The 17,203-nt window shown below is 35.5% G+C and overlaps 1 protein-coding gene and 1 long non-coding RNA gene across 2 annotated transcripts in view; one reads left to right on the plus strand and one right to left on the minus strand.

Moving 5' to 3' along the window:
• Nucleotides 1-14,276, minus strand: part of LOC147846026 (uncharacterized) — a 53,514-nt gene extending 39,238 nt beyond the window's left edge. The window contains exon 1 of the mRNA XM_087245117.1: nt 14,138-14,276. The gene's annotated coding sequence lies outside the window, so the exon portion shown is untranslated. The remainder of the gene's footprint in view (nt 1-14,137) is intronic.
• LOC147846022 (uncharacterized) overlaps nt 1-17,203 on the plus strand; it is an 885,319-nt gene that overhangs the window by 386,998 nt on the left and 481,118 nt on the right. The window lies entirely within an intron of this gene.

The following is a 17,203-nucleotide window of genomic DNA, read 5'->3' on the forward strand; positions in this document are numbered from 1 at the left end:
TTTCAGGCGAAGAGCAGAAGTGTCGAGTTAGCTGGAGAGGGCCAAAAGAGGTGAACTTGTCTCCCTTGATGTGCACTTAATTGACAGCAAGCCAATGTGCGTGAAGAAATCCCCAAGAGCAACTATTAATAATGAAAGACGAAGACATATTTATACACACAAAGAAAAACCTGATTCTTTCCAATATCACCTGCCTACATCTAGTTAGGTCAGGCATATGCTGCAAATTCCCATGCAATTACAGCAACTCACACTGTACGGGAAGATCACATGTGATGTAAATTCAAAGTGCGAACAGTATACAATTCGAACATTGTATGTATGAAATGAAACATTTTTACTAAATTTTTTTATTATTATTTTTTTTTTTGCTTAATAGTCTTGTCGGCTTAGTCCCTTTATTAATTCAGGGTCACCACAGCGGAATGAACCGCCAACTTATCCAGCAAGTTTTTACACAGCGGATGCCCTTCCAGCCACAACCCATCTCTGGGAATCATCCACACAAACACTACGGACAATTTAGCCTACCCAATTCACCTGTACCTCACGCAGGGAAAACATACATACTCCACACAGAAACCCCAACTGAGCCGAGGCTCGAACCAGCGACCCAGCGACCTTCTTGCGTTGAGGCCAACATGCTACCCACTGCGCCACTGCGTCGCCCTTGCTTAATAGTGTTTGGCAAAATAGTATATGCAGTATTTATGGTACCCAATGAACGGGATTGTCAAGCTTGACTTAAAAGAATGAAGTTAAACTTCATTCATTTGTTTCTGTGCATGCTGTCATATATATTTAACATCACACCATGGCACCCCTTTAAACTCGGAAGTGTTTGTATTTCTGTTCTCACAGAGGTGCAGTGAGGGCACGAACACTGCGTCATTACCTCATGAGGACCGGCAAAAAATTTCTGACATGCCAAAAAATCATGCGATTGTCAATTGACCATGCAATGGCTGATCATTCTCCCTGTACACTGCAGATTCACAGTATAAAAATAACCCATGAGGCACAGGACATCAACATCCTGTCAGGTTGACGTTGTACCCCAATGTTTTGGGACGTAGCATTTTGTTTGGAAATGAAAATTGTGTTGACGTCAGAACCTAACATCATTTCGACTTCAATGTCCAATGTCCGACAGTCGTTGCATTTTGGTCTCTGAAAACAATGTTGTCTAGTAAAGTTACAGCTCAACATTGTTTGGGCGTTACTTATATAATGGATATTAAATCTGGGATTTTAATTGCCAAACCTCACAAACAAATGTCAGTATTTGATGTCAATATGACATTGGTTTAAGAAGTTGGCTCGACGTAACATTTTAGTTATTTTCCAACCCAACCTAAAAAAAAATAAAATATCAATGTCTAATGATGTTACAGCTTGACGTTGTGTGGACATTACCATTATGACGTCTATCAGACATTGGATTTTGCTTGCCATACCTGACAAATAAATGGTAGTATTTGACATCAACTTGACGATGTTAGCTTGACATTAAATTTTGGTCACTTTCCAACACCTAAAAACAACAAAATATCAATGTCGAATGATCTTACAGCTTGACGTTGTTTGGACATTACTATATTGTCTATAATACATTGGATTTGGATTGCCATATCTGATGAATAATACCTAATACACAATTCTGATGTCACAAAAATGCACACACACATACGTGACGTGTACAATCAACATGAGTGATGTAAATCCAAAGTTCACACAGTATACAATTCAAACATTGTACTTATGAAATTAAACACATTACATCTTGTTTTTTTATTATTATTATTAATGGTGGTTGGCAAAACATTATTGCAGTATTTATGGCACCTACGAATAAATGTCAGTATTGGACATCAATATGACGTTGGTTTAAGATGCTGGCTCGACGTTGAATTTTCAAAGCAACCTAAAAACAACAAAATATCAACGTCTAATGTTTTTTACAGCTTGACGTTGTGTGGATGTTACTAGTATGATGTATATTAAACATTGGATTTTAATAGCCATACCTCACAAACAGATGTCAGTATTTGACATCAGTATGACATTTGTTTAAGATGTTGGCTCGACGTTGCATTTTGCTCACTATCCAAAGCAACCTAAAAAAAAAAGTATCAACATCTAATGATGTTACAGCTTGATGTTGTGTGGACATTGTCAAAATGATGTCTATCAGACGTTGAATTTTGGTTGCCATACCTGATGAATAAATATCAGTCTTTGACATCAATTAGACATTGGTTTAAGATGTTGGCTCGATGTTAAATTTCGGTCACTTTCCAACGGAACCTAAAACAACAAAATATCAACGTCTATTGATGTTACAGCTTGACATTGTGTGGACGTTACCAATGTAGTGTTGATTAGACAGTGGATTTTGGTTGCCATACCTGAAGAATAAATGTCAGTATTTGTCGTCAATATTATGTTTGTTTTTGATTTTTGATATTATGTTTGTTTTTGACACAACCTAAAATCAACAATACATCATTAACATTTCACGTCGTTGTTGGACGTTGAAATAAATTTGTCTTTAGATGATAGCCACCTAAATCTAATCTAATATTAATGCCTTATAACATTGTGTGTCTGCTGAAATAAAACAAAACTGTCTAATTCAAAGACAGAATTCCAATACTGACTGCAGGCCTGCATTTGGAAGCTGAGACAAGGAAGTGTAATCTCAGCTAAAACACAGTGTAAGAGATGGCAAAACTACACACATCCTTTACTCAAGTAGAAATACAGATACCTATGTTTAAAATGGTAAAAGTTAAAGTACTGACTACATTATTGTACTCAAGTAAAACTAAAGAAGTATGGCCTGAAAAAAAGTACTTTAGTAAAAAAGTATTAATTACCATACCTGTTTTGGTTCTACGGTAACTACACTGCACAATAAATAAACATCTATACAAAATAACTTGCATTTGTAATTTTTTGCCAAAAATTTGTTGCCAATTTTCAGCAGCAAAAGTAGCCAAGCAACATTGATTTACACAGTATTGTACAACAACACTCCTTAAAAAGTTGCTCTGTGTATTATCAGCTAAACACAAAACTTAACTTTACAGCTGCCATTCTCATTTGTATATTGCAAAACATAATTATTCTGCTTATATACTGTATTTATAACAGATAAAGGTCTTATATTTAACACTTCATTTTGTCCAAAACATATTTTATTTTATTTTTTCTATTGATAAAAAAAATGATTGTATTTGATTATTTTTTTTTTAATTTTTTTTTTTGCATTATGGTAAAGCTGCTTTATTTTCTTCAAACAGCACAAGCTTGCACCACATATGATTTGTTGGTGTGTGTTCAGAGTATTGTGTTTATTTTATTTAACAGTTATTAATGCTGTTACTACATTTTTGTATGAACTTTTTTTTTTTTCAGATGATAAGTTCCTGATCCCTTGCATTATATGTTTATTCATTAATGACCCAATATAAATAGTTTTGATTCTCTAAAATATTTATCTAACAATCTAACAAATTTAAATGAAGACTACAGTGTATATAATATACATGTTAAAACTATAAAACAGTATAAATTATGTACAAGGAAATATGAACTCATTGGAAACAAAGGCAATAAACCACATTGCATAACGTGTTCACAGGTATTGAGATGCTTTAGTACTAACATTACAAATTTTGAAAAAAAGCACATGATTTATTTTTATTTTTTCTCGCGATAGTAGATAGAGAGATCAGAGAAGTACAGTACATCACAGGCCCGGATTGGCTAATCGGGAGGACCGGGAGAATTCCCGGTGGGCCGGTCCGTTTTTTGGCCGCGAGGGCCGGTGTCCCTAGTTCCAGAATCTTTAGCTCTCAGCAGTCACACTTTTTAAAAATAAATTTATTTATTAACTTGACCACAGCCTTCTTATTCATTATTTAACCACAGCTCTGCTCTTTTTATCCATTTTCTCGTAGCCTCGTGAGCAGGATGCAGCCTGCAGGTTAAAGATGATATAACTAGATAAGTCACCATTCAACGTACAGCTGTTGTGGTACAGTGGTTAGTACATTAGATTATGACGCGGCCAACCTGGGTTCGGTCCTTGTCTGAGTAACAATTTTTTTTTTCATTTTTATTGTTAAGACATAATACTGTAAGGGTTGTTGAACATTTGAAGTTCTAAAAGAGCTGTTTTCTCAAAAAAAAAGACGTGATAGTGTAATTAGAAACTGAATTGGAAATAACCTTATTTTAATATAGTCAGTGGTGAACTGAGGTGGGCCGGTCTGAGGCTTGAAACTCCAGGGCTGAAAAAGAGTCCCACTCCGGCCCTGGTACATCATGGTCAGAAGTGAACAAAAGACTTTATATAAATGCCAGATTTGAACAAAAATGCATCTCTTGTTTTACCTGTCATTAGATCGACCAAAACGCGTCTTGTTATCCGGTATAAACATGACAATAATCACGGACTTCCTCAGTCTCATTTATGTAAGCTTAAACAAGTCTACTTACGGTGCTGAAATAGCCGCGCAGTGACAAAGAATAGATTAACTGAATCAATAAGGCGTTTTGTGCAATGACAAGAAATAATATAGATCACGCCACAAAACACATGAAAACTAAAGTAACGAGTCTGATTTAAAAATGTAAGGAGTAAAAAGTACAGATATTTGTGTAGAAATGCAAAAAGTAAACGTAAAAAGTTGTCAGAAAAAAATGTAGTGGAGTAAAGTAATGATACCGGAAATATCTACTTAAGTACAGTAATGAAGTATCCGATATAGGCGACACAGTGGCACAGTAGGTAGTTCTGCCGCCCTACAGAAGAAGGTCACTGGTTCGAGCCTTGGCTGTGTCAGTTGGCGTTTCTGTGTGGAGTTTGCATATTCTCCCAGTGTTCACGTGGGTTTCCTCCGTGTGCTCCAACATTATGAAGCTGCAGGCCTGGAGACCCAACCGCACACTCAGATCTGCTCGCTCAGACGAAGCAGACCTGCACTTCCAGATCTTCACAGTGCCACCTGCTGTTTAAAAGATCGACTAACCCAGGCCTGCTCAACCCTGTTCCTGGAGATCTACCTTCCTGCAAAGCCCAACTCCCACCCTGATCAAACACACCTGAACCAATTAATTAGGACCTGAACAGCACTTGATAATTACAGGCAGGTGTGTTTGAAATGGGTAGCAACTGAAATCTGCAGAAAGGTCGATCTCCAGGAACCAGGGTTGAGCACCCCTGGACTAACCTGAATTCAGCTGCTTTTAAATTGTAACTTAAGCTATTTTTCTAAATTAAAATACTACGCTATGATTGAATACATTTTTATATGAAGTATTAAACATAAAATTTTAATTTATAATGCATTAATTCTCTTGTATTTTATTTATTGTATTTGTAAAAAGATATTGTTCAGTTTCTTCAATATTTTCAGACATTTATTGTTTTTTTTTTGTTGTTTTTTTTTGCAATCATTAAGGATTTATCACTGTTTCGTATTGAGGGAATGAATATTATTTTCATATACAATCAATTTCTTCACAAACTATAAATTATAGTTCTATGAGTGATTTTCTCACAACAAACTTTATTTTGTCTACTTTTCATGAGGTCCTACAAGTCATCAAGCTGTAAACAATATATAGAAATATAATAATTGGAGTAATATATATATATATATATATATATATATATATATATATATATATATATATATATATATATATATATATATATATATATATATATATATATATATATATATAGGCAGGGATAGATGTGCACATTAAAAAGCATCACATGTAGCTCAGCTTACATCTGCACCCAGTCTGCAGCTAGACCCTTCTCCAGAATTTATCAAAAATCAGACCAACAGTCATGGTGTATGCCCGACCTTAGATTCTGTGGCATTTAAGGCTGTCCATCACTCAGCAGTGTCTATTCTTATTATTTAATATGAAAAAAAAAATAAAATAAAATGAAAAATAAAACATGTGGATGCTGTTCTTTCCTTGTAGAAAATGGAGTTCTTTGTGTGGGAGAGAGCATGGTGAAGCTGTTGTGGACATGCGAGACCACTGGGGTAGTCGGCCAGAAAAGGCATTTAACCTCGAGACACCTGAAATGGGCTTGATACTCCTGTGTAATTTTGCCAAGAGCGCGGTTCAGGTATTCTCTCAGAATTTTGCACTAAGAGTCCTAAAGTTTGAACATTTCATGCCAAATTTTGCATTCCAGTCAAGCAGTCAGGGAGGAAATAACTTATTTTCCCCCTTATATAAGCTTATCAATGTTGAGAAAGGAAAGCAGAACGCCACTACAGCAGCAGATGTTACGATGTGTTTTGGTTTCCATTCATGGCTGTGGACTTAAAACCAAATTACAGTTTACTCTAATGGAAGATTGGCTCAATTTTCTGGCCATTGAATGGACCAGCTGGAACAGATGTCGAACGCATGAGATGCTAAGATTGTTTATGGATTGTTTATATTTGTTTGCTGCCTTGTTATGCGCATCTTTTGTCTTGTTAACAGGTTTATAGTTAGCGGGTATTGCTGCACACTGTGTTCATGCAGGATTTGGAATGTCGTTTTACGGTCTTTTGGCCATAACAAGGTATGAAGTGTAGAGTTTTATGGGAACATCTCTGTATGACAGTAAACATTGGTGTGTCTCAAAATGTGTTTGCACAAAGAAGCTGAAATCTTAGTTTTGCCCACACATGGAATATTCTAGGACAACAGAGGTGGGAGTTAGAATAGTTCTCCCCAATAGATGAGGTTTTTCTTGGCGATACAACACCTGCCTGCCAGTTTACCTGTCTGTCTGCCTGTCTTTTTAACTGCTATTTTATTTTGTTGCTTCGCCTTCGACATTAATATTTGAGTTTCGAGGATTCACATTCCGGCTCTCCATATGTTGTTGCTAGTGAATGCAGATGTTTGCCGGCTAACAAGTCTTTGCTTGAAAGGGATGTGTTGCAGTGTGTTTGGAAATCCAGGCTTGATGTGAATGGCAGACCGATGCGGCTTTGCAGAGGAAAATAGGATGCAGTTTAGGAAGGGACTTTACACATCTACACACAAAGAACTTTTCACTTAGCAATCTCCTTAGGGAACACTTTACAACAACATATTATCTCCCAGACTGTTCTATTCCTTTCTCTCCCTCCATCTTCCCTAGCTCTCCCTTTCAGGGGTAGCTATCTAATTCTGTGTATTAAAAAGTGCCTGCAGTTCTTAGCTGTTGAATATTTACATGCCTTTTAATTTTTCTTCTCGCTGCTAAGAGTAACTTTAACAGTCATTCTCTTTCTCTCTTGCCTTCCCTCCATTCCTCAAACCCACCATGAAATCACATTTAGAATCATACATACATTTCATTGTGCAGGTAATCTGTAAAACAAACCCAGTCCTGTATGGTGGAAATTGACCATATATCACTGAAAAACTGTGTTTTAGCTCGGCTCACATGTACAGATATTTCACAACCAGAAATGCTTGATGTAGAGTTACACAAATAACAGTAACCAAGCTGTACTGCAAGTGCAATTTAAATAAAACCCTGTGACACTTTGTTATCTTATTAAAATAAAATTTAATTGTATTGAAAAACCAGTAGCGTCGCTACAAGTAGTGCTGCTACTAGCTTAACTACATTTCTTTGTAGCGTGGCAGCTACGTCGCTACTTTCTAAACCAAATAGCTTTTCGGTAGTGAAGCTATTTTATTAGTCAAGTAGCGCAGTAGTGGCCACAAAGCTACATTTATCTATCGCGGATCAAAAAGTGACATCACTGACATTCACAGAGCTGTGAGGCTGTTGTCTAGCCAATAAAAGTAAATCCATATGATTGCGAGAATGACAATTTTTTCTTCTTCCTGTTTAATGGTGGCTGACAAGAAACTTTTTGGTGAGTAACTGCCACCTTTGGTCGATGACATCGCTAACCAAATTAGGCTGATACAAGAAACTTGCTTGATAAAAAGGATGACTGAGGGAGAGGAGTTATTTCTGAAGCAGGATTTTTCTTGGCCATACCTCGAGAAGAACATTTTAAGATGCAATAACTTTGCATCTTAACAATAATAAGATGCTGCAATAATAAGATGCTGTGCTCAAAAAAACTTTAGTAATTTATAGTAGGTACTACTAGTAGATAGTGCTGTCGCCTCACAGCAAGAAGGTCCCTGGTTCGAACCTCGACTCGGCTCAGCTCAGTTGGCGTTTCTGTGTGGAGTTTACATGTTCTCCCTGCGTTCACGTGGATTTCCTCCGGGTGCTCTGGTTTTTCCCACAGTCCAAACACATGTGGTACAGGTGAATTGGGTAGGCTAAATTGTCCGTAGTTTATGAGGGTGTGTATGAATGTGAGTGTGTATATTTCCAGAGATGGGTTGTGCTGGAAGGGCATCTGCTGTGTAAAAATGTGCTGGATAAGATGGCAGTTCATTCCGCTGGGACTAGTAAAGGGACTAGACCAACAAGATAATGAATGAATGAATGAGTGTAGTGTATAGTGAATTACTATAGTATTTTAAATGTGTAACACCTGCTTTCAATTGGATTATTTATTTATTTATTTATTTATTTTATTTATTTATTTATTGTTTGTTTTAGTTGTTTTATATATACTGTAATTTGTTTCTATTTAGAACAGCAAATTATTAACAATAAATAATTGAACTGAATTCTGCCTCATATGTTTCATTGACAGTTTTATTGATCTCTATGATATGATTGACTTGGATTTAAGTTGCTTCGATTTAAAAAAATAAAATTGCAAAAATAGCTTAAATGTAGCTTTTATGAATTGTGGCTGTCAATGGAACTGGTTCTCTTGTATTTATTGATGATGTGACTGCTGACAAAAGCAGCAGGATGAATTCTGAAGTGTTTAAGGCAATATTTCCTGCACATGTTTAGCCAAATGCTTCAAAACTCATTAGATGGTGCTTCATAGAGCAGATGGAGAATGACCCAAAGCATACTTCAAATGGAAATACGTTTTTGAAGGGAAAGAAGTGTAATGTTACAAGATGACCTAGTCAATCATCTGATCTGAATCTGATTGAGTGTGCATTTCACTTGCTGAAAACAAAACTGCAGGGAAAAGGCCCCAAGAACAAGCAGGAACTGAAGACAGTTGCAGTGGAGCCCTGGCAGAGTCTGGTGATGCCCATGCTTTCCTGACTTCAGACTGTTATTTACTGCAAACGATTTGCAAGCAAGCATTAAAAAGTGAAAGTTTCACTTTCAATCAAATTATGATTATTATTCTGTCCAATCACTTTTGGACCCTTAACAAGTGGGAGGCACATATGCAAACCACTGTAGCGTTTACCTAATTTGGATGTAAACACCTACATATAAAGCTGACAGTCTGCAGATAAAGCGCGTCATGTTTACTTAAATATTATTATATTTTTTGTCTATTATAAATAGCTGTTCAATAATTAACATTTTGGAAAATTGTACATTTGAATTTTCATTACACCTGAAATAAAAACATAAACAGTGAAAAAAAAGTATTTCATCCAAATAGACAGATGGTTGATTTCTGTAAGTTGCCCTGTAAAGAAATATGTCACTAATTTGGTTCTCAGATTTTTTTCTTTATTAAAAAAAAAAAAAAAAAAAAAAAAACACCTTACAATTGTACAAACCCTGTTATTGCCTTTGCCCTGAGCCCCATTGCACCTCCAGCTTTTTATAAACAAAAATACTTCACAAATTGCAAGCGGATATGTTATCATTGTCAACAATTAATTAAAAACATGAAATTATAAATAAATATTAAAAGATATAATACAAATACATTTACAATTGTCCCCATGTTTCTGTCAGTCCTGTCACATTTGCATTAAATTGAGCAGAACAACGCCTTACTTTGTCTCCTTAACCTTTCACCTACTCTCTTAAACTTAAGGAAGATTATCCCTCTAGCACTGTTCTCATTCTTTTGAACCCACCCTCCCTCCCTCCATTTTCTCGCTTCCCATTTACAATCCCATAACCCTCTTCACTCTTACATGTAGGTTGAATCGGGTGGTCCAATCACTCTGCCAAACTATTACAGAGACAGTACCCCCAGTCTGAGTCTCTGGGCATAGAAGGACGACCGATCTACCTACCCACCTGTTCACCAGTCATTTTCTTACTCCCCTTCCCCTTAATCCCACTATTCTCTTACCATCCCTTCCTTTGGCATGCTGGTGAAATTTTGAGTTAACACATTCAGAAGTGACATTATTTATTTGAGAAGAAGCTGACAGTGATAAAGGATGTGTCCTGTGATTGAATTGTATTATTTTATGCTTGTTTTTGTATGATTTTTTTATTTATATATTTTTTATAAGTGAAAATGTACATTTCTGGTAGAATAGAAATGTACATTTTCACTTATAAAAAATATATAAATAAAAAAATGTCCCATTTCTATATCTCCATGTATGACCATATATTGCATGTGCATACATTCAGAGCTCTATAATCACCATTTTGATCAAACGAACACTAAGTCTGGCATAATAATGAAACATCATTGCCCATGCAGTGTGTGTGTGTGCGTGTGTCTGAGTCTCAGCGATTCATCCTTCCCTACAGTATGAATGGAGGGAAATCAAATCAAATGAAAGGTGGGCTTAAAAAAACCTAATTAAAGCACAGCAAAGCACATATTTAATTAAATCACCTTTTGATACTCAATTTTCTACCCCTCAATGAAGAAAATCAATTTCTCATCAATGCATTAAATGTTGAATGCACCCTTGGTTTAACCTGTTAGCATGCTAAATGCTATAATGACTTCTAAAAGTGTTGCAGTTTTTTCCACAGCTCAACTGCGTCCTTGATTTTTTATTTATTATTTTCTTGTTTGCAGTGTATTTGTTATTTGAGAGAAAGAGAAGAGAGGATGGCCGTCTGTTCCTTCATATGAAAGACTTGATTGGACCTTGAATGCACATATGAGCAGCAGTCAGTCTTTAGCTGTGCTTTCGGCTTCATTACAACCTGATTGATCACCTGAGCTACCAGCGTCAGTTCTCGGCTTCGGTACATAATTACACTGTAAAAATAATATTCAGGGAGCCAAACACACAGACCCCAGGCGACACAAAGGCTTGGTGTGTTTTCTCAGGGTAAATAGCTCTGGTAGAACGGAGGTTTCATGTAAAAAACAAACTTTATAATCAAGACTTTTTGTGCAAAATTAGATTGATTACGTATTCAGAATCTTAAATATATCATCCCTTAGGAGCCATCAAGGGGACGACCTTATCAATATACACCAGAATTTCGAGGAAAGTATGCATAGAACATGGGAGTTATTTCCATTTATTATTTTAGTTCAATTATTTAGTAAAATCCTTTATTCTTTCCATCCCCTAATCTTTTTTTTTTTTTCTAATAAAATAATTCAAATATGCAGTTCAGTTGTGTAAATCTTCGTGGCATGGTGAATATTAATGTTTATTCTGTAACACGGTGAAAGCTCATTTAAATGATGCAGCTTTCTGTTCAGCAAATAGCAAAGGAGAAATTACAAGAACATGCTTGTTGAGTTTTTGAAATAACGTTTACTTGCATTCATATAGTATGTCCTGAATCTATCAGAGACACAGTGTGGAAAATATAATCATGTGACAAGCATTAATTAAACGCTTAAGTGTGCTGACACTTGTGAAGCTAATTTCGAACAATAACATAAACCTTGAAAATTTCTTCAAAACGCATACAGTATATGCACATTTGTGACACTGAAATCTTTTATAAAAATAAAGTAATTATCCAGGAATTAATTCTATTCATTAGAAGTTAGAAGTAGTTGATCATTAAAAAAAAAAAAAAATGTTTACAATGTTACTAAAGCTTTATAATGAAGAGGGTGCATTTAACATGTTTATGCATCAAATTATCAAGCACAACTTTTTTCAACATAATAAACATTAGTAACACTTTACTTGAAAGGGGTGTACTTAATTTACAAGAGGATGTAGACCAGGGGTCTGTTCTTCATATGTGGATTACTCAGTTAGCTGGATTTGGTTATTGACGATTTAAGACGATCCGGGATCGTTTCGTTTTTCAAAGCTCATCTGAGAGTCGTTGTCATAGCAATGGTTCTGGCAGCTTAAACCTGCTCAGGAGCAGGCTTATTTCAAGTAAACATGACTAGATCGAGTCATTTCAAGCAAAGGCAATTTTAGAAGTATGTACTTTATTCTGATATTTTCTGACAGTAGTAATCTATAGATTATATACACTTAAGAAAACCTAAAATAGTTTTTAAAAGTTTATATATGACATTTATAATTTATAATAATTAATAATATTTAATATTTTAAAAATTCATAATATATATATATATATATATATATATATATATATATATATATATATATATATATATATATATATATATATATAATTATAATATAATAATACAAATTAATGTGTACTATTTAAAGGTACAGATTTAGTTCAGTTTCTGTAAGATAGTGGACATGCACAATATTGAATATTTGTTTTTTTATAACGGAAGAATAATTTATGCAGTCATGCACATGTTTTGACAGCTAATATTTTGTTGATTTCATGCTTTTCAAAAGTTGTAGACGTCTTCACCAATATCAAAATGCTTTTTAAAACTAAATTTATTTCAATTACTCAAGCCAATTAAGAAAATAAATTAGGCCTGGGCTACTATAGAAAAGAAAATCTGATCTAAAATGTATAATAAAATAAATTGCTAAATACTCTTGACAAATGAAAGTGTAAAAGCCAGTAACTCACAACAAACATGGAAAGTGATTGCGTATCATATTTAACAAACTGTTTACTGAGAATTTGATGTAATTTTGCTCACATGGATAATTGAGTATTAATTAGATGATGTCATTACGCTGCTGTGCCCCAGGGCTCCGTTCTTCGTACGTGGATTACTCGGCTGGATTTTGTTATTGACGATTTGACATGTTCCAGGATCATTTTTTTCTTCAAAACTGATCCTAAAGCTGTTGTCATAGTAACAGTTCTGGTAGCTCAAACGTGCTAGGGAGCTGGCTCATTTAATATAAACAGGATTACATCGGGTCTGTTCAAGCAAAGATAATACTGAAATTTATTTTAAAAAAATTATGTAATCTGCACTCCAAAATAAAAGTACAAAGACTGTCACCTGGTGTAGAATATTTATTGATATGAACTTTTTAAGCTCGCTTTAGTACAATTTATGTATAATAGACAATATGCTATTAAAAAAAAGCAATAATATATATTCAGTCATGAACATGTTTTGACAGCTAATATGACAATGGTTTGATGCTTCACAAAAGTTGCAGACACCTTTACCAACATCAACATGCTTTTGTAAACAGTTATTCTTTACACCAATTAAGAAACCGGCTACCATAATATTACTATGGTTACTATAGTAGAGAAAATCCGCTCTAACTGTAAAACTAAATAAATTGCTGAAAACTCTTGACAAATGAAAGTGTGAAGCCTGCAGCCCACAAAAGCATGTGTAAAGTTATTGTGTATCATATTAAAAAAAAAAAATGTTTCCTACAAATTTGAAGTCATTTTGCTAACATGGATAATTGAATATTAATCAGATGATGTCATTGCGCTGCTGTACCATCAGCCAATCCTTGCATTGCTGATCATGATTTCGAGGATCAATAGATTTGTCCTTCACAACATGCGCAGTAATCCCAGATCAGTCCATCCAGACATTTTAATCTGACTCTCAAACTTGTTTGATGAACCAAATTAGCCAGAGATTAGGTAACAAGATTAATAGATCCAGGATCTGACAAATCACCTTAGATCATTTAAGCAAGGTACGAAGAACAAACCCCAGGTAAAGTCTCTCTATTGTAGATGGTGAACAGTGGAGCCGTGATGGAGTGAACTGGCAACTGATGACAAAGATTGATACAAGCTGGATCAGGAGACACACAACCAGGAGGGAATCACACTAGGAGGAAACACAAAGACACTATGGGTACACAAGGAGAAGAGAAGGTAAGTAAAACTCAAAATAACTGACTGTGCAATTTGTCCTTCTCAATGCGACAAGGCCGGACACTGAGTGAGAAAGAATGTATTTATGTGTGGATCTGATCAGTAGGGAATGACGTGCAGGTCATTCCCGATCGAAATCTGTCTTGAAGTGGTGCATGCTGTTTAGAAATTTTGGCCGGATTGACGCTGCGCCGACATCATGTGACTGTCACATGTGGCATCAAAGTACCACGACAGCGCTCCGAGATCAGACAACTGATTCAGCCTGTACAGCATCTGAAGAGCGACTGCAGGACCTGCAATGACGACACCCATATTACACAATTGGCCGAATTCACTGCATGACAACAACCTTGTGTTTGGGGTTTATTATTGGACAAATTCTGTCTCACAAATTTCAAAACAAACAATTAACTTACCATCTCTATCTTATACACATCACCCTTATTAAAAGACTACACATATTTTACTGCAGTAATTATGTTTTGTTAAATAATTGGTTCATAAAGACCAGATTGTTTGCTAAGTTTACTTGGATTTTTTATACTATTGTATTCAGCTCCATAAATGAATTAAATTATATGTTTTGGTAAATAACCTAAACATTAACTCAAATAAGTATTACAGACTTGTAATACAATAATTATCATCATTGATCCTGACACCCCTATAAATATTTCTTTACAAATTGAGTAAAAATATTTTATAAAATATAAAATTATATGATTATAAAATATTTTGTTTCTGGTCAAGCCGTTTATGCAGAAATGTTAAAAGTGACATTCCTGCTCTTTCTAGGTATTTTCAACTAAGTGTAGCTCATTTATTTTGGTCCTTTTGTTCACTTTTTTGGATTAAAGTGCTTTAAAAAAATGACTAGTTTCACACATACAGTAAGTCACTCTTCCTCATCCTTCTTGTTTCACCTTTTCCTTAGATCACTGATTCTCAACCACAGACCTGGAGCATCTCAGCACGTTTAACATGTTTGTCACATCCTTTTAGGGTCTTGCAGTCTCTGCTAATGAGCTGATGATCTGAATCAGGTGTGTTTGGTTAATGAGGTATGGAAAATGTGCAAAGCTGATGGCCCTTAGGAACGTGATTGAGAACCACTGCTTTAGATGCATTAAACACACTAACAATTACCATGATATTTGATAACTGGAACAAACTAATTTAGTTTTAATAAACATTTAGCATTTTGACAGCATTCATTGTTAAGTTTTTATTTTATTTTTCTCCTGTTAAACAACTTCAGTTATCAAAGGACAGTACTAAACTAAATTTCCCAGCTAACAATCTATACCTGGACCAGATCCCAAATCATTGCACTTGTCACAAATCATCTAATTCCCTGACACTAAAGCAACGGTCACACTGGACATTGACCTCCATACATACGCATGCAAATGCGGCAGAACGGAAACGCAAGCTTGTGCAACAAGTTTCACAATTCACTGTATTGGAAAGTTCAAGCTCGGTGAACTCTGACCAGTGAAATTAAATCTTGTGATTGTGTAAGATGAATTGAGGATCAAAACATGACAGAAATGTAAAATAAGAAGTATTCACGAGAGGAGTCTGGATGCAGACCTGGAGCTGTGCAATCTGAGCGGCAACCAATGCTTTTTAATGCGCTCACCTATCCCCACCCCTAATCCTACCCGTCACAGTGACGCCACTCTCAACATTGAGTGCATTGTGTCTGAAATTGTATCGCTGAGTGATGCAATCTAAGCTTGGATCATAAAGGCTGCATTCAAAAACTATTGACAATCGCTCACTTTTTTTTTAATATCTAATCATCTTGTTTAATCCTGCCCCTTTTATAGCACCATACGACACAATTTTGCATGCTCAAACTCTAATGTGACTTAGGCTTATGGCTGCATCCGAAATTGCCTAGTACTTAAGTAGGTATACATTTAAATTGATTACACAACCGTGAAAAGTAAGTTCCACATAGTAGGAATGTGAGTAGTGTGAATGAATCTCAGATGTACTACATACATCGGTATACTACTTGGCTAGCATACTGTTTTTAGCATACTACTGTATATATATATAGTATATATACTGTATATATTCATTCATTTTCTTGTCGGCTTAGTCCCTTTATTAATCCGGGATTGCCACAGCAGAATGAACTGCCAACTTATCCAGCAAGTTTTTACGCAGCGGATGCCCTTCCAGCCGCAACCCATCTCCGGGAAACATTCACACACACATACACTACAGACAATTTAGCCTACCCAATTCACCTGTACCGCATGTCTTTGGACTGTGGGGAAAACCAGAGCACCTGGAGGAAACCCACGCAAACGCAGGGAGAACATGCAAACACAGAAACACCAACTGAGCCGAGGCTCGAACCAGACACCCAGCGATCTTCTTTCTGTGAGGCGAACGTGCTACTCACTGTGCCACCCTTTATATATATATATATATATATATATATATATATATATATATAGGGGGCTAAAAATTCTGACTTCAACTATATATATATAGTTGCTTCAACTATATAAGTCAGAATTTTTAGTCCCCCCCCTGAATTGTTAACCCCCCTGTCTATTTTTCCCCGATTTCTGATTAACAGAGAGAAGATTTTTTTCCAACACATTTTTAAACATAATAGTTTTAATAACTTATTTCTAATAACTAATAACTAGATATTTTTCAAGACATTTCTATACATAATAATTCTAGAATATTCTATAATAATTCTGACTTACACTGTTTATGGAAGTAGGCAATTTCGGACGCACCCTGTGTAAACCAACACAATCTCACGGCAATTCGTAACTTTTTCCTTTAGTGGCTTATTCGTATGAATTCGTACTATCTAATTTGTACAATTTAGTACGATTTGCTTATCCCCCAATGACGGTTGGGGTTAAACGTGGGGTTAGGTGCCACGCCTCCTTTTTAAAATCGTACCATTTCGTACGACTGAACTCGTACGAATTCGTACGAATTAGCCACTAAACTGGCAAAACGTAAAATACTTACGTTTTCTCGTGAGATCAGGCTGTGTAAACATAAGTCACATAACATAGTGATCTAGCAATAGTTCTTTTCAAAGTTTTGTCCCTTTTGGCTTAGCTCCTTTATCTTAATATGTTAACTTACCTCTTAGATTATGCTACTAACACTGTATTGGGGTCAGGTACATAC

This window comes from Danio rerio, chromosome 3, assembly GCF_052040795.2.
Source record: "Danio rerio strain M-AB ecotype USA chromosome 3, GRCz13ab, whole genome shotgun sequence".
NCBI classification, from domain to species: domain Eukaryota; kingdom Metazoa; phylum Chordata; class Actinopteri; order Cypriniformes; family Danionidae; genus Danio; species Danio rerio.